Source organism: Pristiophorus japonicus, chromosome 14, assembly GCF_044704955.1.
Source record: "Pristiophorus japonicus isolate sPriJap1 chromosome 14, sPriJap1.hap1, whole genome shotgun sequence".
Taxonomy (NCBI): Eukaryota; Metazoa; Chordata; class Chondrichthyes; family Pristiophoridae; genus Pristiophorus; species Pristiophorus japonicus.
In genome coordinates, this window is record NC_091990.1 from 172,446,797 (window position 1) to 172,472,968 (window position 26,172).

Below are 26,172 nucleotides of genomic sequence, written 5' to 3' on the forward strand. Positions count from 1 at the left end.
CGCATTGGCCAAGAGCAGATCGTAAAGGAATTGCACGCATACCTGTCAAACATATCTCCTCTGATCCTCCTTCTCCTCCCAGAGGGTTGCCATGGTGGATCGACATATAGGCAGCACAGTAAAAAATAATCCCAGGCAAACAGGCCAAGCTACCAGAGGCAGTAAAGCTTTAAGAAGCTGACTGTAATTTCCTTTGTGACAAAACAGCTAAAGAGCATAGCAATGTAACAGCTACACAACTCGCCAACAAAGAAGAAGTACATAGGTGGAAAATAAATATCAGATACTGGCAGTAAATGATCATAAATGAGGCCCCTTGAAGAGAACAAACAGGAGTAAACGGGTTTCCTTTGCAGTTTAATGTGAGCGTTGTTCAGGCACTCCAGTTGAATTATGGACCCAGCCATGAATTAAATTCTTCGTGTACTTTATGAGTCAAGCACATAACATATGCTCAGACTCCAAACTCTACCTTATAGGGCACTTTATCAAGCCCAATGCACATCAGCACTATGGGCACTATGGAGTGCATTATTTACCCCCACATTTATATACACACTGTTCAGTATATAATCTAGTGGTAGAGCTAGTGGTACTGCATTGATACAATACCAATGAGGCTACATGATGAATTAAGTATAATACAGTTAAATGCAGGCTGGTTTGGACACAGTAGTATATAAGGTGCTTATAATTATTCCATTTGATATTGAGTACATTATTGAACATAGTGTATATACTATATTGATTACAGTGTAAGAAAATAGGAGAGTTAGATGTGACCTAATTAAAGTTTGTAAGATTAACAATGGAACATACAAAGTTGATCCAGGAAAACTGTTAAAAACCAGAGTACACAAGTTACAAATTAGGAAATTAGATGTAAGAAGCAAAATCGCACAGAGTAATACAGTTGTGAATGAAGTTACTGTGGAAGCCAATCAAAGCGGACAGTATATATTGGTACTAAGGGCAATTAGATATATATTTGGAGAGAGAGTAACTAAGGTCTTGATGCCTAATCTATGCTGAGTTAGCTACTCTCAGCTGGGAAGGCCATATAGTCTATCTCAGCACTCCTGTGCTAGGGAGGGATAAATTGGCCAGGACTCCTGCTCCCAACTGCTGTTTGGAGTGTGTATGTGTGGGAGTTGGGTGAGGATACAATAGGGCTCAGAAATCATGCCCTCTACAGTAAAAACACTCACTCCCTATGCTTACATATGAAAATGGCCACTTGGGTGATGTACGGGAGGTGAGACAAAGCCTGTAGAACTATACCCTAGCAAGGAGTCAAATGCGCCAATTTTAGTCTCTGTTGCATTTCTTAATGGATTCAGTAATGGACCATCAAAATGTGTGGAAATAAATGCCCAGCCCCCCCCCCCACCCACCCAATTTTCCCATTGGAATCCATATTTTTTTGATTTACTTAGATGAACACTGTCTGTGAATGTGCAACAGAAGTGCCGCCAATCTGTATTTCCCCCAAAATGGGGTCTGTTTATCTACTTTATGCCACTCTGGTGCCTCCACTTGTGTGTGTCTGATGTGCTCTACTACCTAATCTACTTCTTCTTTATGGCCCTTAATTGTCAGTTCCTGTGAGTCTTTGAAAGAGTCTCGATGTGGAAGCAGTCCTTAAACTCTGTGAGCAACTGTTTCCTTTTGTGCACATTTGCAGTCGTTGGATGGGGGTGAGGTAGGGGGGGGGGGACGGAGGTGTTATTATCCAGATAGATAGGGACATCATCCATGCCCATTGTACTCTGCCTCTGCTACTGGAAACTGATCTACATGACAGCTATTCCTCTGGCAGCATCATTACCATCAACATAGGTAGCCCCTCGGAATTGAGGAAGACTTGCTTCCACTCTTAAAATGAGTTCTCAGGTGACAGAACAGTCCAATACGAGAGCCACAGTCCTTGTCATAGGTGGGACAGATAGTCGTTGAGGGTAAGGGTGGGTGGGACTGGTTTGCAGCACGCTCTTTCCGCTGCCTGCGCTTGATTTCTGCATGCTCTCAGCGATGAGACTCGAGGTGCTCAGCGCCCTCCCGGATGCACTTCCTTCACTTAGGGCAGTGTTTGGCCAGGGACTCCCAGGTGTCAGTGGGGTTGTTGCACTTTATCAGGGAGGCTTTGAGGGTGTCCTTGTAACATTTCCGCTGCCCACCTTTGGCTCGTTTTCCGTGAAGCAGTTCCGAGTAGAGCGCTTGCTTTGTGAGTTTTGTGCCAGGCATGCGAACAATGTGGCCCACCCAGTTTAGCTGATCGAGTGTGGTCAGCGCTTCAATGCTGGGGATGTCGGCCTGGTCAAGGGTGTCTGTCCTCCTAGGGGATTTGTAGGATCTTGCGGAGACATTACTACAGCCCTGTAGACCATGAGCTTGGTGGCAGTTTTAAGGGCCTGGTCCTCAAACACTCTTTTCCTCGGGCGGCCAAAGGCTGCACTGGCGCACTGGAGGCGCACATGACAGCAAATCAACTGGCAGCACTGAGACGATAAAAGCCTCTCAGTAGTTGACTCAGTCCAATCTCCAAGCTTGTCCAAGGTGGAAATAGTCCAGCCCAAGGCCTGTATGTCAGCAGTATGAATATTCATGAGATATGCTAATACTGGTGTTGTTAATGTCAAGGGGATCCTACTGCAATGAGTGAGTGTAACGGTCACCACACGTTAAAAAATACCATGCACAGGCATCTTCCACCCTTCAGGATGTAGTTCAGGACCTGGAATATTAGGTCCTTCATTAAAACACCTGTGAACTCATCCTTTTTCGGCGTGGTAGCAAGTCATCCTCGTTTCGAGGGACTGCCTATGATGATGATGGTATTTTCCATCCAATGTCAACAATCCAACACCTTGTACTCTTTTTGTAGGAGAGGACAGCATGTAAGAGTGCAGGAGGAGATAGTACAACATGTGCAGGACAAGCAGTCTATGGAGGAAGCAGGGGATTGGCGAAGTAGCAGTTCTGGTTTAGCTCAAGGTTTGCACCCAACTTTTTATGTTGTTGCTTTTCCATTCTATTCACTTACTTGCTGGAATTAAAGCACGCAATTCTTCGTCAGTTATTCTGCAGAAAGCAACATGTGGCCAAATTATCTGCAAGGTACTATCGTAACCCTTGTTCTCCTCCTCTTCCGGTTGAGCCACACAAATCAGAGTCGAGGGTCAGGGAGCTGGTGGAAGCAAAGCAGCTCTGGATAGGTGCCATCGCTCACACTCCGCAGGATTTTGGCAGTGACTTTGGGAAGATACACAAAGTACGTGAGAAAGAACAGGAGGTAGCAGCACAGAAAGCACAGGATTGAGCTGTCTGCAGATTGCATATGTTCGCAGCTCATGAGAATATTGATGCAGTCCTCAAGGGGCCCTGCTTTTAAAACAAGGATGCTTTGCGAGCATGAGCAATTGCTGTAGCCTTTGACGACTGTGCCTGGGAGCTTTCAGCACACAGCAGCTAATATGCAGGAGTCCACCATCCACATGCGTGGTGTTCTGCCTAGAAAAGAAACTCAAACTGAGAGCTTTTGGCAATTCCACAGACATTGCAGTCATCATCATCATCATAGGCAGTCCCTCGAAACGAGGATGACTTGCTTCTACGCCAAAAAGGATGAGTTTGCAGGTGTTTCAATGAAGGACCTAATTTTCCAGATCCTGAACTACATCGTGAAGGAGGGAAGATGCCTGTGCATGGATTTTTTTAACGTGCGGTGACCGTTGCACACCAGCCACCACACGGGCTTGACAGAGCTAGGTCTTGGTCTAATGGCAAGGATTAACCAAGACGATTGGAGACCAGCTCTGCTGCACGGACCTTGTGAGCACAGATATCGCAGTGTGGGCTGGCCCGTGCTGCCCCTGGGCACTCGCCTCTTCTGGGCCCTGAACTCATGCCTCTCCTGGGCCCTGATCACATCCCTCTATGAAATCTTGCCGCTCTTTCGCCCCGACCTCGCCGCTCCTGCTGTACCTCCCTGCAATGGTCAAGTTTTCTACACCACTACAGTGACCACACTTCATTGGTTGCAAAGTGCTTTTGGATGTTCGCAGGTTGTTTCTATGACATTCACTGTCCAAACTCCCACCTGAAGAACAGCTACTTGGATGATATACTGGGGATAGACAGTGCCTGTGGGACTGAACCTCAGCACGGGTCAGTGCCCCCGTCAAAGGAAGGGAGATAGCTGAGGAATAAAAATCCTCCTGGCTCAAAGACAATCCATTACCACTCGACAACCATCAATGCCAAGTTCCACTCCCACTGAATGATCAAAGGGAGATATATATGGATACATACGAATCAGTCTGCTGCCCATCGGGGCTCTGATTATAGGAAGAAGCATCATACTGGTACAATAGATGGAAAGATTTGTTTACGGAACTGTAGTTAAAGATATGAAGAAAACAACTGTGAAAGGGACGTGCAGCGAGGTTTCTGCTGGTGAGTAATCATTGGAAGATGTCAAGGTAGTGTAGGATGTGTGGATGGGAGGGAACGGGTCATGCCACTAATGTTTAATACCAGCCTTAATATAAGGTTTCAGCAGCACACCTGTGGACGCATGAATCTTTTCATGGCACTGTAGCTAGGTGCAAGTAAGAATGCTGTCACCACTTCCTACAAGTCATCCTGGCCCACGCAGCTCAACATACAATGGCCATCTGCAGGGAAGAGGACCTCCTTCATCTGATACAACAGCACGATAAAATATCTACAGCCCCATCAAAAATCTGGAGCTGCTGGTTCTCATGGCTGCAAAGTGATGATCGCACCTCTTCCCCTTCCACTTCCTTCTCCGCTGCAAGAATGCTTCATTAGGATCTTGCGGAGACATCGTTGGTACAACTCCCCTGGGAGGACAGACACACCAAGGTTAGCGTCCTCGACCAGGCCAACATCCCCAGCATTGAAGCACTGACCACACTTGATCAGCTCCACTGGGCAGGCCACATTGTATGCATGATAGATACGAGACTCCCTAAGCAAGCGCTCTACTTGGAACTCCTTCGCGGTGAACGAGCCAAAGGTGGACAGAGGAAACATTACAGTGACACGCTCAAAGCCTCCCTGATAAAGCGCAACATACCCACCGACACCTGGGAGTCCCTGGGCAAAGACCGCCCTAAGTGGAGGAAGTGCATCCGGGAGGGCGCTGAGCACCTCGAGTCTCATCGCCGAGAGCGTGCAGAAACCAAGCGCAGGTAGCGGAAAGAGCGTGCGGCAAATCTGTCCCACCTGTGACAGGGACTGTGGTTCTCGTATTGGACTGTTCAGCCACCTAAGGACTCATTTTAAGAATGGAAGCAAGTCTTCCTCGATTCCAAGGAATGAATGCTTCATTAAACTGCTGTAAGTCCTTCCGACCAGCGGCGGCTCACGATTTGTTGCCCATTCATGACCGAGCTGCCAGTCAGAGATGTAATTTATTCCTGGTGCTCACCCACAATGTGTTAATGAGCGCTGAACCTGAGGCGGGTTCAGCGCTCATCGACTTGGGCCAGCGATAATCTCGCCACACCCACCTCCCCCCCAGTGGTTCCAGTCACCAAGACTAAAATCAGCCTCGGTGCCTTCAGGAGAGGAGGGGACAAAAAGTGCAGAGGAAGGACTGAGATCAATCAAAAAGATAGCAGTTTGACATAATAATCGTTCAATATTTCCTAAAAATTCTCAAGGACTGGAAATGACCCAAATGTTGCGGTGGGTTTCTCGCCGATATTTCTGGTGAAAAACGGCGAACCGGGAAATTCGGAGAAGTCTTGCGCCGGCGGTTATTAAGTACCGCTGGGGAGCGGGCTGCCGGCGTGCAAGACTCGAGATAGCGTTTCCGCAAAAATTTGGCTCACAGCGCACCCGTAGATAGGACAAAAATAAATGTCCGGGAAAAACCCGCGTTGCAACCCTTGCAACAGCGTGACGTATGATGACCTGCAAAAAACGTAAGTAAAATGGCTAAATTTTACCCAATGCCATTTTTTGGCGTATTGCAGGAATTACTCCCCTATTTTTTGGTCCCGACTGCTCTAAAAAAAATAATGAGCAAGTTTCTCCGTTCTATTTTTTGAAATTGGCGTCACGCAGCCTGTCCTTTAGCTTCAGGGGGTGGAGCCTAATGTCTGCGCCGGAAAAACGATGCTGTCCCTTCTGCGTATGCGCAAAAAAAAGATGACGTTTTTGACGTGATTGCTCTGGGCGTGCATGCCCAGTACAGCTCCCGGTCTGCATTCGGCCAGTTTAAAAGAGCCAGTTGTGTGTGAGAACTTCAATTCTCATTGGAAAAATCAGAGCTGCAATGCAATAGGAAACGCGGCTCAAGGACCAAGAATTTCTCACAGGATGAAGTGGAGGCACTAGTTACTATAATTGTGTAACTAGTGCTGGACACCAGCAGAGGCCACATAAAAGTTTCACCAAAAGAAATGAAGAAACCCTGGAACCAAGTTCAAGAAGATTACTGTGCAATGGTGACCACCCCGAGGCCAGTGCAAAAAGAAGTGGCAGGACCTTGGTCAAGTTGTTAATGTAAGTAATATTACCATTTATTCACTGTAATTGCAATTGTAAATGTGACCAGCTGTATATGTCCCACCCAGCAGAAAGACACCCTCTCTAAAAAGTTATATTTTCATCTTTGCAGAGGAAGGTGGCACACAACAAAAGGGAAAGAACTCGATCAGGAGGAGGCCCGGCAAATATGCAGCCACTGACACCCTTGGAAGACAGGGTCACTGCTTTGATGGGTCCTGCCTGGAGAAAAGCAACCACCACTGCACAAGCTGGGCCCACACTCGAGGGAGAGGGTAAGTCCTGCAAATTTCACAGTCTGGCATTGCTAAATGTTAAGTACTGCGCGGGCTAGACATGCTTCGGTTCACGGGGATGTCTCCATCAGCTACGCTTCGGTTGATGCAATGTGTTATCATTCATCGTGGTCCTTCAAATCAGCCTGCTGCCTGCGCTGTGTGAGCCTACTCATGCCACCCGCCCTGCCTCTTCCTCTGCCGCTAACCATTTGTCTGTTCTGTTATATTTTGCAGAACTTGAGGCCATCCCTCACGAGGCTGAAGCCGGTGCAGAAGAAGATTCAGACGAGGACGAGCCTGAAGAGGAGAACATCTTCCATTCCTACCTTCCAGACCAAGAGCATGGGGGGGGGAGGGGGAGGGGAAGGGGCAGGGGGAGTGGAAGGTTGAAGCCCCCACTGTTGCACTCATTCTGGAGGAGGTGCAGGTGCCACCCATTGAGGTGCCAGGCTCTTTCCTGAGTGGTACAAGCATTGGGAAATTCCATGGTTTCTCACAGTTCGAGGCTGGGGATTCCAGTGGGGTGCAGCGAGGCACACCCAGGGCCCCACTGTCCGAGACTGCGAGTCCCAATGGGATGCAGCAAGGCACACCCAGAGTGAGGAGGGGAAGGAGAGCTCGACAGCGCTCTCCTGAGGTGCAGGATCTAACTGATGTGATTCAGATGATGGCAATGAGTGCGGAGAGTGATCACTTCTGCACACCATCAGCGGGTGGGTGATGAGGTATCGGGACTGTCGGGAGAAGTAACAACACTCTCACAAAAGAAATGGGAACACTGTCCGGGCACATTAGGGAGGGAATGTCGCAGGCAGCGGATACACTGTTGGTGAACATGAGGGAGGGCATGTCACAGGTAGCTGATACACTGTTGGTGAACATTAGGGATGGAATGTCGCAGGTAGTTGAGACGATGTTGGGCAACATGAGGGAGGGAATGTCGGAGTTAGCTGCTGCAATAACGGAACACGCCCAGACCCCGCGCCCATTGACGGAATCAATTGCCACTCCCACTCCAATCCCCAGACCAGCCTCTGAAGAGGCCCAAGCCGGGCCGTCCACATTATCGCCTGCCCACGCCCCCCATCAAGAAGTGCACATTACCCGAGATGCTCGAAAGAATAAGCTTGGTACAAACCAGGGAAGCGCTGTGCTACCGCCTATGGGCAGGGGTGGAGTCACCAAGACCAAGTGCAGCGGGCGGTCTTAGAATAAGGTGGAGGAGAGATGGGTGCAGCCTTAATTTGCTGCTGTTGTTGTTATTGTTGTTACTGTTGTAATTGTTCTCAAATTAAAGTTATATAAATTTACAAGTTTAAAAGTTTGTAAGTGATCTTAAAGTTTGTAAGTGATCTTGACGTTTGTAAGTGATCTTAACTGAATACTTTAAAGTTTGATACAAGAATATTTTTATTAAAGTTAAGTACAAACAAGTGTTAAACTTTTGAATAAAATATATTTTAAATTATAACTGAATCATTTCCATTATTTGTTCCATTATTAACACAAATTTTTGAACTAAAGAAGAATCATTTCCATAATTTGTTCCATTAACACAACATATCATTACGGAACGGGTCCAGACAGTAAACATGCTCCATGTGGACTAGTTGTCGCAGAGCCTTCAGGCAGCAAAGCGTTCACGGATGAGCTGCTGGCGCAAGGCTCGAGCAATCGTTAAAGGGGCACGACGGCCCGCCCTCCTCCGCCGTCGTGCTCCAGGTTCGGGTAGTTGCATGGCTTCCTCGCCCTTGTCCTCCTCGTCATCTGCATCTTCCTCCTCCTCATCATCAGCCACTATCACCTCAGGTGAGTCTTCTACTATCAGTTGCTGCTGCCACATGATGGCTAAGTTATGCAGCATGCAGCACACAACCATGAACTGACCGACAATCTCAGGAGAGTATTGCAAGTAGACTCCAGAACAGTCCAAGCATCGGAAATTTTGTATTCCCGGTCAGCTTCCGTCCGGGTTACGCATAGGGGCATCATGAGCCAGGTGGCTCTGCCCTTCTGGCTGCTGCTGAAATATGGTAGATATAATGCTCTCGCGTAGGATGAATGCATCATGGGTGCTCCCAGGATATCTTGCATCAACTGACATGATGTGATGCATGTCGTCACAGACGAGCTGCACATTCATGGTGTGGAAGCCGTTTCTGTTCCTGTACATCTCGGAATCCTCCCAAGGTGCTCGCAAGGTAATGTTGGTGCAATCAATGCAGCCCTGTACCTTTGGAAAGCCAGCAATCCTGGAGAAGCCCACAGCCCTGTCACGCATTGCCTGGGCGATCATGGGGAGATTTATGTAGTCATTCCTCCGGGCATATAGTGCAGCAGTCACCTGCCGAATGCAGATATGTGTTGCATGTTGAGAAATGGCACACACATCCCCAGATGTAGCCTGGAATGATCCAGATGCACGGAATGAAAGTGCAGCTGTAACCTTCGTTTCAACAGTCAAAGCAGTCCTCCTGACGCTTCTAGGTTGCAGGTCTGCTTTTCCGACAGATCTCAGTTACAACTTCTTTGCGGAAACGCAGCCTTCTCACACAGGGCTGAATTTTCCCCAGTATTTACGTCGTTTGTTTTTTGGAGTAGGCTGCTTTTTCTGGCCTAACAAAAATCCCCAGTTTCCTCAATCAATTTGCACCAGCGTAACTTAGTTAGTTACATTTATTTTAGGACAGTTTTTTTTTCCTCAAAAGGGGACCTTACCAACCACCTACATCAATTCTGGCCATTTAGGAAACTTTGGCCAGCTAATACTTACTCCATTTCTACTTAAGCCAGCGTATGGGGCCTCTTGAGAAAACCCTTGTGGAGCGTTAAAGAAATCGGCGCAGGTAAGTAAATCGGAGGCCATTCGGCCTGGGATAGGCTCGGGAAGCAGAGCAGACCTGGACCAGCACAAAACCGGGAGCCACAGTGCGGCGGGAAGGCACCGGAGCGGTTGGGGTGAAGGGAACAAGATGACCGGCACAAAATCGGGGGACACAGAGTGGCAGGAAGGCACCGGAGAGGCTCGGTGGTGGGGGGGGGGGGGGGTTACTAACCGCAGCTGACCACACTTCACTTGGAGCTCTACTGCGCATGCACGGCCATTTCAGCGAAGTCAAGAACTTCAGCATGCGCAGAAGGATCAGCTCCTTTTTCCAGCCAGACCGCAGGCTCCACCCCCCGAGGCGATGGACCATGCTGCACGGCTGCAGATTAGAGGACAAACATCGGGGAAACTTTGGAGATTTTTTTTGGAGCATCTATTTACCTAATTAAGTGGCGCAACTGAGGCAATATGCCAGAAAACAGGCTCGGGGAAAATTGAGCCCACATTCTGCATCACTCAGGTGCAGGTAGGAACACCTGTCTCGATATTCCCAACATGGGTAAGGCCTCCTGCCCATCATCCTACGGGCTCTGAGGTTCCTCATGCGATGACGTCGAATCAATCGTCTCCTCCGCAGCACCATCATGCAGAAGGCTCGCACGAGGTATGGCATTATCAGTATTGCTCCCATTATTAAATTATACCTTTGCAAGAAGCTCAAAACAGGAGGGCAAAGTTAACGCTTCTCTCCTCTCTCTCTCCCCAAGGTCGACGCCCTAGTATGGACCACACCCTGGCTGCGCATGTGCAATAGGCTTGCTTAGACCGGGAAGCTAGGCATTCAATGAAGACATTTGGGGCAACGAAGTCTAACGCAATTCTTTAATTTTAGATTTTTTTCAAAGTACCATCCCACCACTGACCAAAGGTCTCCTCGCCAGGCTCGAGGGTCGACCGGCAGAATCGCTCCCTCGCCCTGACACAGGGATTGGCAAACACCCAACACCGCATCACCCCCCACCCCCCCCCCCCCCCATCACCCCTCCCCACCCCCCCGGGCTTCTTTTGAAGTTGCTGCATAGTGTAAGGGTTCTCATGCCTTCAGTTTGGCTTCCATCCCAGCCCACCCCCCCGGGGCTTCTTTTGAAGCCAAGCCCCGAGCCACTGTGTCCGGGCGAGGGAGCGATTCTGCCGGTCGACGCTCCGACTCTCTAGCCTGGTGAGGAGATGTTCGGTGGTGGCGTGGCATTTTGAACAAAAAAATTAAAGAATTGCATCAGACTTCCATTTACCCCATTTTAAATTTGAAAAAATTAAGCTTCATGATACATATTTAATGTTTTATTGACTCCCTCCAAAACTTCGCATAAAAACAATGGTGTCTTTCTGCGCCGATTTTTTGATGTGCGCTGGTTTTTCTTAAGTGTCCAGAAGGTTTTTGGGAGTGGTCACATACGCCGTCCTTGGGAAAAATGTAAGTTGGACAAATTTGCATAAATCTGTAAAACTGGCGCAGACATCCGTTTTGACGCCAAAAAATACTAACCTAAAAAAATCATAACTAACTGAGTTATGCTGGTGCAGAAACTTGGGGGAAACTTGGATATTTTAATTTACACCCAAAAAAGTGCCGCGCGCCAATAAAACGGCACAGATAACGGGAAAATTGAGGCCAAAGTTTTTATCTTTTCATTCTTTTGCAACGATTCGATAGTTAAGCATCTTGTGAATGTTTTGTGATTTTTTTTGTTTTTTGCAATTTTTGGGGGGTATTTTCCCCCTTCCAGAGGCCCAACTCACAGCGGTATCGGCCTCGGAGAAAATTTATAGAAGATTTGCTGTTTGCGCCACGAATCCTCGTGCAACGCCGATTTTTAACACTGGGCACATTTTATCCCGAATGTTAGGCCTCGTAGTGGTAGCAAAGTCACAGCGGTATTTTTGTCGAAAAAATACCGCTATGACCAAAAATGGAATTTCTAGCCCTTATTACAGTCTTATATACAGCTCTCCAGTATGGCTCAGAGGCATGGACCTCAAATCGCTGGAGAAAAACCACCAATGATGACTCTGCAAGATCCTGCAAATCCCCTGGGAGGATAGACGCACCAACGTTAATGTCCTCGATCAGGCCAACATCCCCAGCACCGAAGCGCTGACCACAGTCGACCAACTCCTCTGGGCAGACCAAATTGTTCGCATGCCCGACACAAGACTTCCAAAGCAAGCGCTCTACTCGGAACTTCTACATGGCAAGCATGCCCAAGGTGGACAGAGGAAACGCTTCAAGGACACCCTCAAAGCTTCCTTGATAAAATGCAACATCCCCACTGACATCTGGGAGTCCCTGGCCAAATGCCGCCCTAAGTGGAGGAAGTGCATCCGGGAGGGCGCTGAGCACCTCGAGTCTCATCGCCGAGAGCATGCAGAAACCAAGCGCAGGCAGCAGAAGGAGCGTGCGGCAAACCTGTCCCACCCACCACTTCCCTCAACGACTGTCTGTACCACCTGTGACAGGGACTGTAATTCCCGTATTGGACTGTTCAGTCACCCGAGAACTCACTGTTAGAGTGGAAGCAAGTCTTCCTCGATTTCGAGGGACTGATGATGATGATGTACAGCTTCTATTGTTGGGATATTACACCATGGGATAGAAGTTTTAGACATTCAACGTGGTTGTCTGGAGTTCCTCTCTGCTATTTTAGCAGAAATATTAACCAGTTCAAAATAAAAGATGAACCCTCTTTCTAAACCACTCCGAGTGCTAATTTCTAGTTTGGCGGATTGGAGCGAGTGCCGTTGCTTCTCCTGAAGAATCTTCTTCTGCAGGGTCCAAGTCATGAGATGGAACTAGAAAAAGGGGTGAGGAACAAGAGTCAGCGTGACATGGAGAGGTTAGGCAGTAGCAGAGGATTGACTGTGTTGTGCAATATCAGGTTGCCACTCTGCCTGTGTGTGTGATTGCTTGAGGAATGTGAAAAGGCACAAGTAATCGGTAGGCACCCTACAGATCATTGCTTGTAGCCTCACCATCACCGACACTCACTGAGCTGCCCGCTCTAATTATCTTCACTGGTTGCTCCTCCATCTGGATGAGGGCCTGAGTGGAGGCTGGGCCTCCTCCAGTCCTGGTCCTATCATGGCTGTGTGCTAGCTTGTCCTGCGGAAAGGGTGGGAATGACTTTGTGTGTGGTTCTTGTAAAGGGTTGCGACATCACCACTGACACCTGGGAGACCCTGGCCGAAGACCGCCCTAGGTGGAGAAAGTGCATCCGGGAGGGCGTTGAGCGCTTCGAATCTCAACGCCGCGAGCGTGAAGAGGTCAGGCGCAGGCAGCGGAAGGAGCGTGCGGCAAACCAGTCCCACCCACCCCGCCCCCCGACGAATGTCTGTCCCACCTGTGACAGGGTCTGTGGCTCTCGCATTGGACTGTTCAGCCGCCAAAGGACTCACTTTAGGAGTGGAAGCAAGTCTTCCTCCATTCCGAGGGACTGCCTATGATGATGGGGTCCTTGTAAAGGGTTGTGCAGACGTGTGAGGCAGCTTCACATAATGGACATGCTGAGAGGGTGAAATAGCAAGCAGTGAGCAAGCTGGGAAGGTGGCCACGTGCAAGAAAGTATCTCCAATGTGAAAGCAGCCAGCAGACGAGTGAAATGCTTTTGAGTCGCTGCCAGCTGAAATCATGCTGTTTTTGCCAGTTGTGAGGGTAGCAGTAGCAAGTGTGCGTGTGTGATTGGAATCAGAAGAGATGGTGATGTATCTGTCCTCTTGTGATCGGAGGTGAAGCATATGGAGTGGGGAGAGGGAAGCATTTGGAGTGCTGAGGAGGAGTGAGTACTACGGCAGGGTGTAATGCAGAGCAATTGAGATAGCAGCACACCATCCTTTCTGTCTACGTCAGGTCGATGAATCTCTAGTAGAACTGAACCCTTGTCCTGGGTGTGATGATGCAGGCATTTACATTCTCTGCCACCTCCCTGCAGGTCTGCTGCACAGTCTTGTCTGGGCACCCTCCTGCCATCCGAGGGGAAGGGGACCTGACTGTGCCCTCACCTGCTCCACAAGGACCTCCAGTGCCGAGTCATTGGACCTTGGTGCTCTTGCTTGGACATGATTCAGCCCAAGTCTCTGTATAGCAGTGCCAATTTCAGCACAGCGAAATTACACCTTGCTTTAAGAGGTGCATTCACTCTTTCAATGGCTGTCAGAAATCCTGTAAATGGCTCAAAGCACACAGGCAGCCCACCAATGAAATCTAATCCAGGCCCAATCATCAAAGTGGTTTGGGCCTCTCGCTGATGACATCGGACGGTGGACCCATCGCCAACCCGAAGTCTGCCTGTTCTGAAAATTAACTGCAATGTCTCTTTGCTAAAGTCGGCTCATTTATTAACTGAAATTCTCTGGTATACTCTCAGCAAAAGTGTATCTTCCTTTATAGATTAAATTGGATCCATGAGTACCTCATGGCGGTTTCTTCCAGCAGAAAATCCTGCCAACCCCGAGGATTTGAAGTTACAGCTCAGCTACTTACGGATAATCATATTTATGGAAGAATATGAATTATGAATGTTTTTTCTCCATCCTTAGAAGCCTGACTCGTTTTTGATCAATCTGTAATATTCTCACAATTATACACATATTTCCAAATAACTACTTCCTAATGTATTTCATCTTTCGTACTCTTTTCAAACCAAGTGTCATCCAATGGGCCTTTAACCTCGATTTCTCAATTAAAAAGAAAAATTTAATTTAAAAACACACACACACACATTTGTACTCTTCTCTGTATTTCAGTTTTTTTTCTTTCTGCATGAAAATGTTTATTTTTAGTCTGCCTGAATCCCCTTGTCCTGATCTTAGGTGCTTTCTCCCTCTAACAAGCCTCTCACACCCTTCCGCTTTGCTCCAGATCCCTGCTTTCTCTGATAACTGTGGCTAATTCCACTGTCATGCTCAATCGCCAGGGCAACCATCTGCTTCTGTATTCGTCACCATGACGAAAAATGACCTTCTATTTCAGCACTGTTGAAAGAGACAGTCTGTCTTCCTCGTTAACCCACATCACTCTAGCTTGAAAAGCCGGTACATACACACCTACACAGTGCTCTTAAAAACCATTCATAGTGCACACACTGGCGGAAGTAATCACTATCAGAAAGACAGCTGTAATCCAACAGAACAGACATGTCCTTTGTTACTGTTTGTCAAACAGAGTTTATTAGATTAATGTTTTCTGTTCCCCTTTTCACAATTTCCTCCTTATTGCTGGCCTGACTGCTACTGCACAGCTACTTCTAGTCACGAATGCAGAGCTGGACTTAAACCTCAACACAGTGCTGTTCCCTGATCAGACAGCAGCAGATGCAATTCAAGTAACTTGAGCAGATTTTAGATGTGTCTCTCCTCTCTAGCTCATTTAATAAAGATGTCGTCCCTTCTCCATCATAGCCGTGTACTATTCCTTCATAAAAGATGACAGACAGGCCAGCTGGCCCCAGGTCTCTGCCAATGAACAGGAACATTGATACAGTTTGGTCTCAGAATGCTCCACAGGGGGAAGAGATGGACGCAGAGCATGAAGCAAAGGGATTTAACATGCGCAGACTAAGGACATTAGTTGAACATTTTTGAGAACAGGGAGAGAGGTAATAACGTGATATGTTGGGCTTGACCTGCCACTATGATTGTTTTTGGGCGATATTTCCGGCCTTAGTGCTTTTTTGTATTTTTCAGGATTGCTGGAATATCGGCCATTTTAAAAGCCGCAAGTTTCACCTTTTCAATTTGGGCGATAGCATTAGCGATGTGAAATGGGCCTTGGCGATGTATTCAGTTCTGCAAGGCTGGCATCCATAGCAACGGCCGTTCTGCGCATGCGTGTTTTTTTTTCCGGCAAAGAACTTTTCCTGTGATTTGGGAGGTCAGAGGTCATCTGTGCATGTTCAGAAGACAAAGGGAGGGAGAGAGAGAAGGAAGCTTTTGAATGAGGGTGGATTTTGAAGCAGTGGTCAACGTAAGATGATGGAGCTATCCCAGGAGGATTCGGGAGAAAGTCTGCAGGAGGTTGCAGGGAGAAGGAGGGCGAAAGCCTTTATAGATGAGGCTAATGAGGTCTTGGTCACCGAGGTGGACACTCCGTGGGACCAATTAACCCAGACTGTGTCAGTCTCTCCGGCTGCTATCACTCACACAGTGACCCAGCCTGGACTGGGGGAGAGCTGCCCTGGCTCACTGTCTGCCCTGGGACACTTTGGGACATTAGCTCCGGCCACACGGAGGTCTCCGAGCACAGCCCATAGACACGGGGCCCCCTCCCAATAGAATCCTGTCATTGCCGAGCTCAGCAGCGGTCCTGATTCCCCCCCCCGAGGAACCTCCATCAAGTCAAATAAACCACCTCCCTCCCCTCAGGCGCTGAATGACACGGCCCGTGGATGGGGCCTTTCCTGGAGATTGTATGCGAGAAGGTTGGTGTCAAGCATTAGTTCCTAAACACGATCTTACTAAATATTTTATCTGAACGAAGATGTTATAACCATGCATCCATTGTGGATACAAACCGTATTAGCTTATAACGTTATCATAGGCAGTCCCTTGGAATTGAGGAAGACTTTCTTCCACTTTAAAAATGAGTCCTTAGGTAGCTAAACAGTCCAATATGAGAACCACAGTCCCTGCTACAGGTGGGATAGACAGTCATTGAGGGAAGGGGTGGGTGGGACAGGTTTGCCGCACGCTCTTTCCGTTGCCTGCGCTTGGTTTCTGCATGCTCTCGGCGATGAAACTCAAGGTGCTCAGTGCCCTCCCTGATGCATGTCCTCCACTTAGGGCGGTCTTTGGCCAGGGACTCCCAGGTGTCAGTGGGGATGTTGCACTTTATCAGGGAGGCTTTGAGGGTGTCCTTTCCTCTGCCCACCTTTGGCTCGTTTCCGCGAGGAGTTCCGAGTAGAGCGCTCGCTTTGGCACATTGGAGGCGCTGTTGAATCTCATCGTCAATGTCTGCTCTTGCTGATAAGAGGCTCCCTAGGTATGGGAAATGGTATGCGAACAATAGGCTGGCATGCGAACAATGTCGCCTGCCCAGTGGAGCTGATCAAGTGTGGTCAGTGCTTCAATGCTGCGGATGTTGGCCTGGTCGAGGATGTTAACGTTGGTGCGTCTGTCCTCCCAGGGGATTTGCAGGATCTTGTAGAGACATCGTTGGTGGTGTTTCCCCAGCGACTTGAGGTGTCTACTGTACATAGTCCATGTTTCTGAGCCATACGGGAGGGCGGGTATTACTATAGCCCTGTAGACCATGAGCTTAGTGGCAGATTTGAGGGCCTGGTCTTCAAACACTCTTTTCCTCAGGCAGCTGAAGGCTGCACTGGCGCACTGGAGGGGGTGTTGAATCTCGTGGTCAATGTCTGCTCTTGTTGATAAGAGGCTCCCGAGGTATGGAAAATGGTCCACGTTACGTTAATGTTAACGATGAATAGCATGTGGGGTGATTAATTGTGGATTACAATATCTGTTGTGTTTCGGTAATAGTACCTGTTATATATGTGGACATGTATTTACTCTGTACAGCCACCAGAGGGCTCATTCCCCGGAGTCCCAAGGGATCCCATAATCCCTTGGGAGTACAGGTATTTATGAAGGCTTCACAGGTTGGAGAGGCACTCTGGAGACCTGCAATAAAAGACTAAGATCACACTTTACTTTGAGCTCACAGTGTTCAGTCTGACTCTTTCTCCATACACAACAACTGGCGATGAGCTACAGATAGCGAACCCAAAGATGCAGAGAACAGTGGGCATCCTGGAGAAATTTTCGGAGGGAGATGATTGGGAAACTTTTGTGAAGCGACTCGACCAATACTTCGTGGCCAACAAGCTAGATGGGGAAGAGAGCGCTGCCAAACGAAGGCCGATCCTCCTCACCATCTGTGGGGCACCAACGTATGGCCTCATGAAGAATCTGCTCACTCCAGCGAAACCCACGGAGAAATCGTACAATGATTTGTGCACACTGGTCCGTGAGCATTTGAACCCGAAGGAAAGCGTTCTGATGGCGAGGTACCGGTTCTACACCTACAAAAGGTCTGAAGGCCAGGAAGTGGCGAGTTATGTCGCCGAGCTGAGACGCCTTGCAGGACATTGCGAATTTGAAGGACATTTGGAGCACATGCTCAGAGACTTTTTCGTACTTGGCATTGGCCAAGGAACCATACTTTGCAAGCTTTTGACTGTAAATACCCCAACCTTGAGTAAGGCCATAGTGATAGCCCAGGCGTTCATTGCCACCAGTTAAAATACTAAGCAAATCTCTCAACACACAAGTGCTGCTACGAGTACTGTGAACAAAGTGATTTTGTTTTGGAATCATAACTTACAGGGCAGGTCACACATACCTGCAGCTACATGTCCGCAGATGTCTCAGGGTCCACCATCAAGGGTGATGAATGCAAGGCCATTAACACCTTGTTGGTGCTGTGGGGGTGATCATCATTTCCATTCATGCCAATTCAAAGGATACGTTTGCAATGGCTGTGGAACAATGGGACACCTCCAACGAGTATACAGGTGAGCTGCTAAGCCTGTTAAACCTGCAAACCACTACACTGCAGAGGAGGACAGATCTACGGAGGATCACTACAAACCAGAGCCTCAGATAGAGGAGGCAGAGGTACATGGGGTGCACACATTCACCATGAATTGTCCCCCGATAATGCTTAATGTTGAACTAAATGGACTCCCAGTGTCAATGGAGCTGGACACGGGCGCGAGCCAATCCATCATGGGCAAAAAACCTTTCGAAAGGTTGTGGTGCAACAAGGCCTCAAGGCCAATCTTAACTCCAGTTCGCACGAGACTAAGAACTTACATGAAAGAACTGATTCCTGTAATCGGAAGTGCTACCGTAAAGGTCTCCTACAATGGAGCGGTGCACAAGCTATCACTGGGTGGTACCGGCCGATGGTCCCACGCTGCTCGGCAGGAGCTGGCTGGGAAAGATACGCTGGAACTGGGATGACGTCCAAGCGCTATTGCCCGCTGACGACACTTCGTGTGACCAGGTCTTAAACAAATTTCCTTCGCTGTTCGAACCAGGGATTGGGAAATTGCAAGGAGCAAAAGTGCAAGTCCACCTAATTCCGGGGGCACCGTCAGAATCTGTCGCGATTACAAAGTAACTATCAATCGTTTCTCCCTGCAGGACAAATAACCACTACCAAAAGCCGACGACCTCTTTGCAATGCTGGCGGGTGGAAAGACGTTCACGAAGCTGGATCTGACTTCAGCCTACATTATGCAGGAACTGGAGGAATCATCGAAGGGCCTCACCTGCATCAACATGCACAAAGGTCTTTTTGTTTATAACAGATGCCCATTTGGAATCCGATCAGCGGCGGCGATATTCCAGAGAAACATGGAAAGTTTACTGCAGTCGGGCCTGTACACCAGGATGACATCTTGGTCACATGTCGGAACACAGTTGAGCACCTGCAGAACCTGGAGGAGGTTTTTAGTCGACTCAACCGCTTGGGGCTCAGGTTAAAATGCTCGAATTGCATTTTCCTGGTGCCTGAAGTGGAGTTCCTGGGAAGGAGGATTGCGGTGGACGGCATCAGGCCCAGCAACGGCGAAGATGGAGGCAATCGAGAACACACCGAGGCCACAGAACATGACGGAGCTGCGGTCGTTTCTGAGATTCTTGAACTACTTTGGTAACTGTAGTTATGTGGGCAACTTTATTAATGGCTCCACGAGGCAGGTTATGATACTGAAACTTTGTAGACCTGCAGTCCTATATTTGCAGCTCCTGAGTGCCGACAACAAGCTGTGAGTTCCTTTTTATACTGGGTTACCTGCCGTGTGCAGGTAACTCTTAGATCTCCAGCAGCAGCACCCTCTGGTGTACAGGTAAGATGTGTGTAGTATAAGGGTACATTCAGTGTGGCATAACTGTGTTACAGACATCACACAGTAAACAGGCATGCATACACAACAGTAACGTATTAACGGGTCTCAGCACCCTGCTAGAACCACTACATGTCTTACTACGAAAAGGGGGCGAATGGGTTTGGGGCAAAAGCCAAGAAAATGCCTTTGTAAAAGCAAGAAAATTGATATGCTCAACAAATTGCTTGTGTTGTATGATCCATGTAAGCGTTTGGTACTAGCATGTGATGTGTCGTCATATGGCGTCGGGTGTGTATTGCAATAAGCTAATGATTTTGGGAAACTGCAACCAGTTGCTTATGCATCCAGGAGTCTGTCGAAGGCCGAGAGAGCCTACAGCATGATTGAAAAAGAAGTGTTAGCGTGTGTCTATGGGGTAAAGAAAATGCATCAATACCTATTTGGGCTAAAATTCGAATTGGAAACTGACCATAAGCCACTTATATCTCTGTTTCCCGAGAATAAAGGGATAAATACCAACACATTGGCCCACATCCAGAGATGGGCGCTCACGTTGTCCGCATACAACTATGCCATCCGCCACAGGCCAGGCACAGAAAACTGTGCCGATGCTCTCAGTAGGCTGCCATTGCCCACCACGGGGGTGGAAATGGCACAGCCCGCAGATCTAGCCCTGGAAGCATTTGAGAGTGAGCAATCACCCATCACTGCCCGGCAGATCAAAACCTGGACAAGCCGAACCCCTTATTATCTCTAGTCAAAAGCTGTGTGCTTCACAGGAGCTGGTCCAGTGTCCCAGTGGAAATGCAGGAAGAGATAAAGCCGTTCCAGCGACGCAAAGCTGAAATGTCTATACAGGCAGACTGCCTTCTGTGGGGCAATCGACTAGTGGTCCCCAAGAAGGGCAGAGACACCTTCATCAATGACCTCCACAGTACCCACCCAGGCATTGTAATGATGAAAGCGATAGCCAGATCCCATGTGTGGTGGCCTAGTATCGATGCAGACTTAGAGTCCTGCGTTCACAGATGTAATACATGCTCGCAGTTAAGCAATGTACCCAGGGAGGTGCCACTAAGTTTATGGTCTTGGCCCTCCAAACCGTGGTCTAGGGTACACGTCGACTATGCAGGCCCATTCTTGGGTAAAATGTTTCTTGTGGTTGTAGACGCGTACTCCAAGTGGATTGAATGTGAGATAATGTCGGCTAGCACACCCGCTGCCACTACTGAAAGCCTGCGGGCCATGTTTGCCACACACGGCTTACCCGATGTCCTGGTGAGCGACAACGGGCCATGTTTTACCAGTGCTGAGTTCAAAGAACTCATGACTCGTAACGGGATCAAACATGTCACATCTGCCCCGTTTAAACCAGCGTCCACTGGTCAGGCAGAGCGAGCAGTGCAAACCAGCAAGCAAGGCTTGAAGAGGGTAACTGAAAGCTCACTGCAGACTCGCCTATCCCAAGTCCTGCTTAGCTACCGCATGAGACCCCACTCACTCACTGGAATCCCACCTGCTGAACTGCTCATGAAAAGAGCACTTAAGACAAGGCTCTCATTAGTTCACCCTGATCTACATGTACAGGTAGAGAGCAGGCGGCTTCAACAAAGTACATACCATGATAGCGCAAATGTGTCACGCGAGATTGAAGTCAATGATCCTGTATTTGTATTAAATTATGGACAAAGCCCCAAGTGGCTTCCCGGCACTGTCGTGGCCAAAGAGGGGAGCAGGATGTTTCAGGTCAAACTTTCAAATGGGCTCATTCACCGGAAACACTTGGATCAAATCAAACTCAGATTCACGGACTATCCTGAGCAACCCACCTTGGACCCGACCTTTTTTGTTCCCCCAACACACACACCAGTGGCAACTGACACCAGGGTTGTCCACGAAGCAGAACCCATCATCCACAGCAGCCCTGCAGGGCTAAACACAGCAGGCAGCCCAGCAAGGCCAGCTGCACAGCAGCCCAGCGAGGGCCCAACAAATGATTCAACAACACCAGCTTTCACACCGAGACGATCAACCAGGGCAAGAAGGGCCCCAGATCGACTCACATTGTAAATAGTTACACTATTGACTTTGGGGGGGGGGGGGAATGTTGTTATGTATCTGGACTTGTATTTACTCTGTATAGCCACCAGAGGGCTCATTCCCTGGAGTCCGAAGGGATCTCATAATCCCTTGGGAGCACAGGTATTTAAGAGTGCTTCTCAGGTTGGAGAGGCACTCTGGAGACCTGCAATAAAAGATTAAGGTCACACTTTACTTTGAGCTCACAGTGTTCAGTCTGACTCTTTCTCCATACACCACAGTAGCTAGTCAATTAGCTTATGCCATAGTCTTGTCACATTTGCAGAGGAAGATATCTAAGAATCAGGTGGAGCGGAGGCGGACTGGAGGAGGGCCTGCTGACCTGCACCCTCTCACTGATCTTGAGGAGTGTGCCGCAGCATTCGTGGGCAGGCTTAATTGTTCTGCCACCCATGTTGGTGCAAATCCCGTTGTTGCACCACGTGAGTAATGTGTAAAGCAGTGGTAAACCAGTGGTAATTTAAAGTAATGTAATGGCATTCATTATAATATGAGTGATGTAATGTTATGCATGCAGCTTCTGTACTCTCATGTTAATCATATGTAACGTCTCTCGTTCACATTTATTGCAGTAGTGTTGCTCCTCGTACATAGGCCTGCGCAGCGCAAGCATTCTCATGTCTCCCCTTCTCTTCTACTAACTTCAATTATGTTTTCCAGCTCCCCAGACTCCCCAGGCACAACGGGAGGCCCCTGGAGCAACACCAGTTCCGCTGCAGGTTGTGCTCACCACGGGCGATGAAGAACAAACCGAGGAGGAGGAGGATAGTGAGCCCAAACTCCCATCTGTGGTACCTGTGGCCACGTCATCCTCAATGAATGAAGTAGCAGGGCCAAGCGGCTTGCAGCAGGCCACTCCAAATCGGAGGTTGAGTCGGTGAGGTGGGCACGCACTGCGACGGGCAGATGCCAATGAGCACATGGTGTCACTGTCGAGGGCGAGCGTCGACACAGGTCGAGAGCTCCTCCAGGTGCTTGGTGGGTTGGCCGGCAGCATTGCCACACTGTCCATGCGAATAGCGGAGGGCATGGAGCAGATGGTTGTGGAAATGGGGCCTTGCGGCATGCGATAGTGTCGGGAGATGGCACTGCACCCCAGGGGTGCCGTACAACCAAGCACCAGGACAGATGCGAGACAGGAGGAAGAACTTCCTTCTGACTCGGAAAACATTTCTTCAGAAACATCTTCTCCTCAAACCACTGAGGTCATTCTGCCGATGTCACACCCCTCCACCAGCGCCACCCCCCGCCCCCCGAACAGCAGCAGCCCTTGAGGTGTTCTACTGCAGGACGTCTTGCTCCCATTACTAGAGGATTGAGTGGGAAAGTGGGGGTTACGACTGGGTGGGGGGGGGGCAGTCAAGTTAAAGGAGGGAAACGTGGCCACAGGTAAGGGCGGGGGGGGGCCTTTATTATTCTTGTATTATTATATTTTTTTATTTGTTCATTGTTGACTGTTGGGGATGGTGGGGGTTGTGCTCGTTATATTGTTGTTTCCAAACTTTTGTTCACTGTTGGGGGTTGGAGGGAGGGGTTTATAGTTTGTTAAAAAATATCTTAAATAAGTTGTTAAATTATTAACATTTTTATTTAACTTTACAATTGCTGTGAAGTGTCTTCCAATAACGTAAGGTAAAACATCAATAAAAGGGTTAGAAACAATGGCCAGGCCAGGCAATGATAAAACGTAATGCAACTGTAACTCTCACCAACGTAACTTCACGTGAAGTGTTCATTTATGAACTGCTGATTCAACAGTTTTGCAGCAGCATAACGACCACGAGGCTTTTCCTGTGGTGTGGGGGAGCTTGCATGCATGGGTTCATCGCCAGGCTGATTGCCCTCCCCAAGGTCCTCGTCCTCCTCCTCGTCCTCCTCTTCTGCCTCCCCTCCTGAGAAGGACCAGCAGCCCCATCAGGCAATTGTTGTCGTCTCCTGATCGCTAGGTTATGCAACATGCAGTATACCACAATGAACTCAGCGACCTGATCAGGGTGGTATTGTAGGTTGCCTCCTGAGTGGTCCAGGCATCTGAAGCGCTGCTTCAGAACTCCAATTGTCTTTTCGATGACATTGCATGTAGCTATATGGCTTTCATTGTAGCGCTTCTCGGCTTCTGTCTGGGGCTTACGCAGGGGGGTCATGAGCCAGCTGGCAAGGCCATATCCTTTATCCTCCGGCATCCAACCGTGACCTTGTGGCTGGCTCTTAAACAGGTCAGAGACAGTGCTCTCACGCAAGATGTGCGCATCATGGATACTCCCTGGAAAATTTGCATTTACTGCCATGATTATTTGCTTGTGCTCAACAATGAGCTGCACATTCAGGAAGTGGAATCCCCTTCGGCTCTGAAGCACCTCTGCATCCTGTAAAGGTGCTCGCAGGGTGATGTGCGTACAGTGCATTGCACCCTGCACCTTGGGGAAGTTTGCTATTCCCGAGAACCCCAAAGCCCTCTCACTCTGTGCCTCCCTGGTCATAGGGAAGATTATAAAGTCCATCCTGCATGCATAAAGGGCTTCAGTCACCTGTCAAATGCAGCAATGTGTGGCGTGCTGAAAGATACTGCAAATGTCACCAGCTGAGGCCTGAAAGGAGCCTGAAGCGTAGAAGGAAAGTGCCACAGTAACCTTAACCTCAACGGACAGTGCGGTCGTGATGGTGCTGGTAGGCTGCAGATCTCCCTTAATTAGCTGGCATATCTCACTGATGACCTCCTTTCGGAATCGCAGACTTCTAACGCACGTATTATCAGACAAGTCCAGGTATGATCACTTCTGCCTGCAAATGCATTGGGTGTAACATCTTCTCCTCCTCAGCAATCTTGCACCTCTTTGATTGGGCACATAATGCTCTTCAATGAGTCTTCTCCCATCTCGATTCTGCAGCGTGTGATTAGTCATCAATACTGGTTGAGAAATTACAGGCCCCTTCACTATAAATGCCCTAATCTGTCTTCTTAAATTGTCCTCAACAAATACAATGATTAGATGATTGGCAAGGTTAAAGTCACTCACAAATTGCTTCACCTCCCAATCACTTCAAGCAGCCTTTTATTAAAGATTCTCTGAGTTACAAAATGGCACTCATTTCTGTGTGCTGAAAGTTGCGCTGGCGATAAGTGGGCTTTAATCGGGGCTTGTTTCCATTTTTCATCAAAAATGGGCGATGGCCTGAATCTCGGCGCTTATGTGAGCACAAAATGGGTGATGCTGTACTGAAAATCTAGCTGATGGCTTTCAAGTGAAGTGAAGTGAGGTGGTTTTGGAAGAGAATTCCAGAGAGCAGGGTGCAGTGGCTGAAAGACCTGCCTCTAGTCGGGGAGAGGAGGAATCGGAGAACAAACACTGGGGAGCGCGCAGACTGGGAGGTAGAGCCGGAGATACTCTTGGTCTTGCCCTCGAGAGCTCCATGATGCCTCATCCATTGATTTTCCTTCACATATAGATCAGATCGGATGAGAACAGCACATTGCTTTCGCTAAAGGATATTAGTGAACCAGCTGTTTTTATTTATGACAATCTGTCAGCTTTATGGTCACTTTTACTAACACTAGTTTTTGCACCCAAATTTTTTTTAATTGCCTTTACATAGGATTACAGAGGATATACAGCTCAGAAACAGGCCTGTCAGCCCAACCAGTCCATGCCGGCATTTATGCTCCACTCGAGCCTCCTCCCGTCTTTCCTCATCTAAATCTATCAGCATAACCCTCTATTCTCTTCTCCCTCATATGCTTGTAGTGGGTGGTGTGTGGGGGTCAGGTTCACTTCTGACCTTCTGGTGAATTTATAGTGGGGAACAAAGAAATGGCGGATCAGTTAAACAAAAACTTTGGTTCTGTCTTCACTAAGGAAGACACAAATAACCTTCCGGAAATACTACTGGGATCGAGGGTCTAGTGAGAAGAAGGAACTGAAGGAAATCCTTATCAGGCGGGAAATTGTGTTAGGGAAATTGATGGGATTGAAGGCCGATAAATCCCCGGGGCCTGATAGTCTGCATCTCAGAGTACTTAAGGAAGCAGTCCCAGAAATAGTGGATGCATTGGTGATCATTTTCCAACAGTCTATCGACTCTGGATCAGTTCCTATGGACTGGAGGGTAGCTAATGTAACAACACTTTTTAAGAAAGGAGGGAGAGAGAAAAGGGGTAATTATAGGCTGGTTAGCCTGATATCAGTAGTGGGGAAAATGTTGGAATCAATCATTAAAGATGAAATAGCAGCGCATTTGGAAAGCAGTGACAGGATCGGTCCAAGTCAGCATGGATTTATGAAATCATGCTTGACAAATCTCCTAGAATTTTTTGAGGATGTAACTGGTAGAGTGGACAAGGGAGAACCAGTGGATGTGGTGTATTTGGACTTTCAAAAGACTTTTGACAAGGTCCCACACAAGAGATTGGTGTGCAAAATTAAAGCACATGGTATTGAGGGTAATGTACTGACATGGATAGAGAACTGGTTGGCGGACAGGGAGCAGAGAGTCGGGATAAATGGGTCCGATTCCGAAT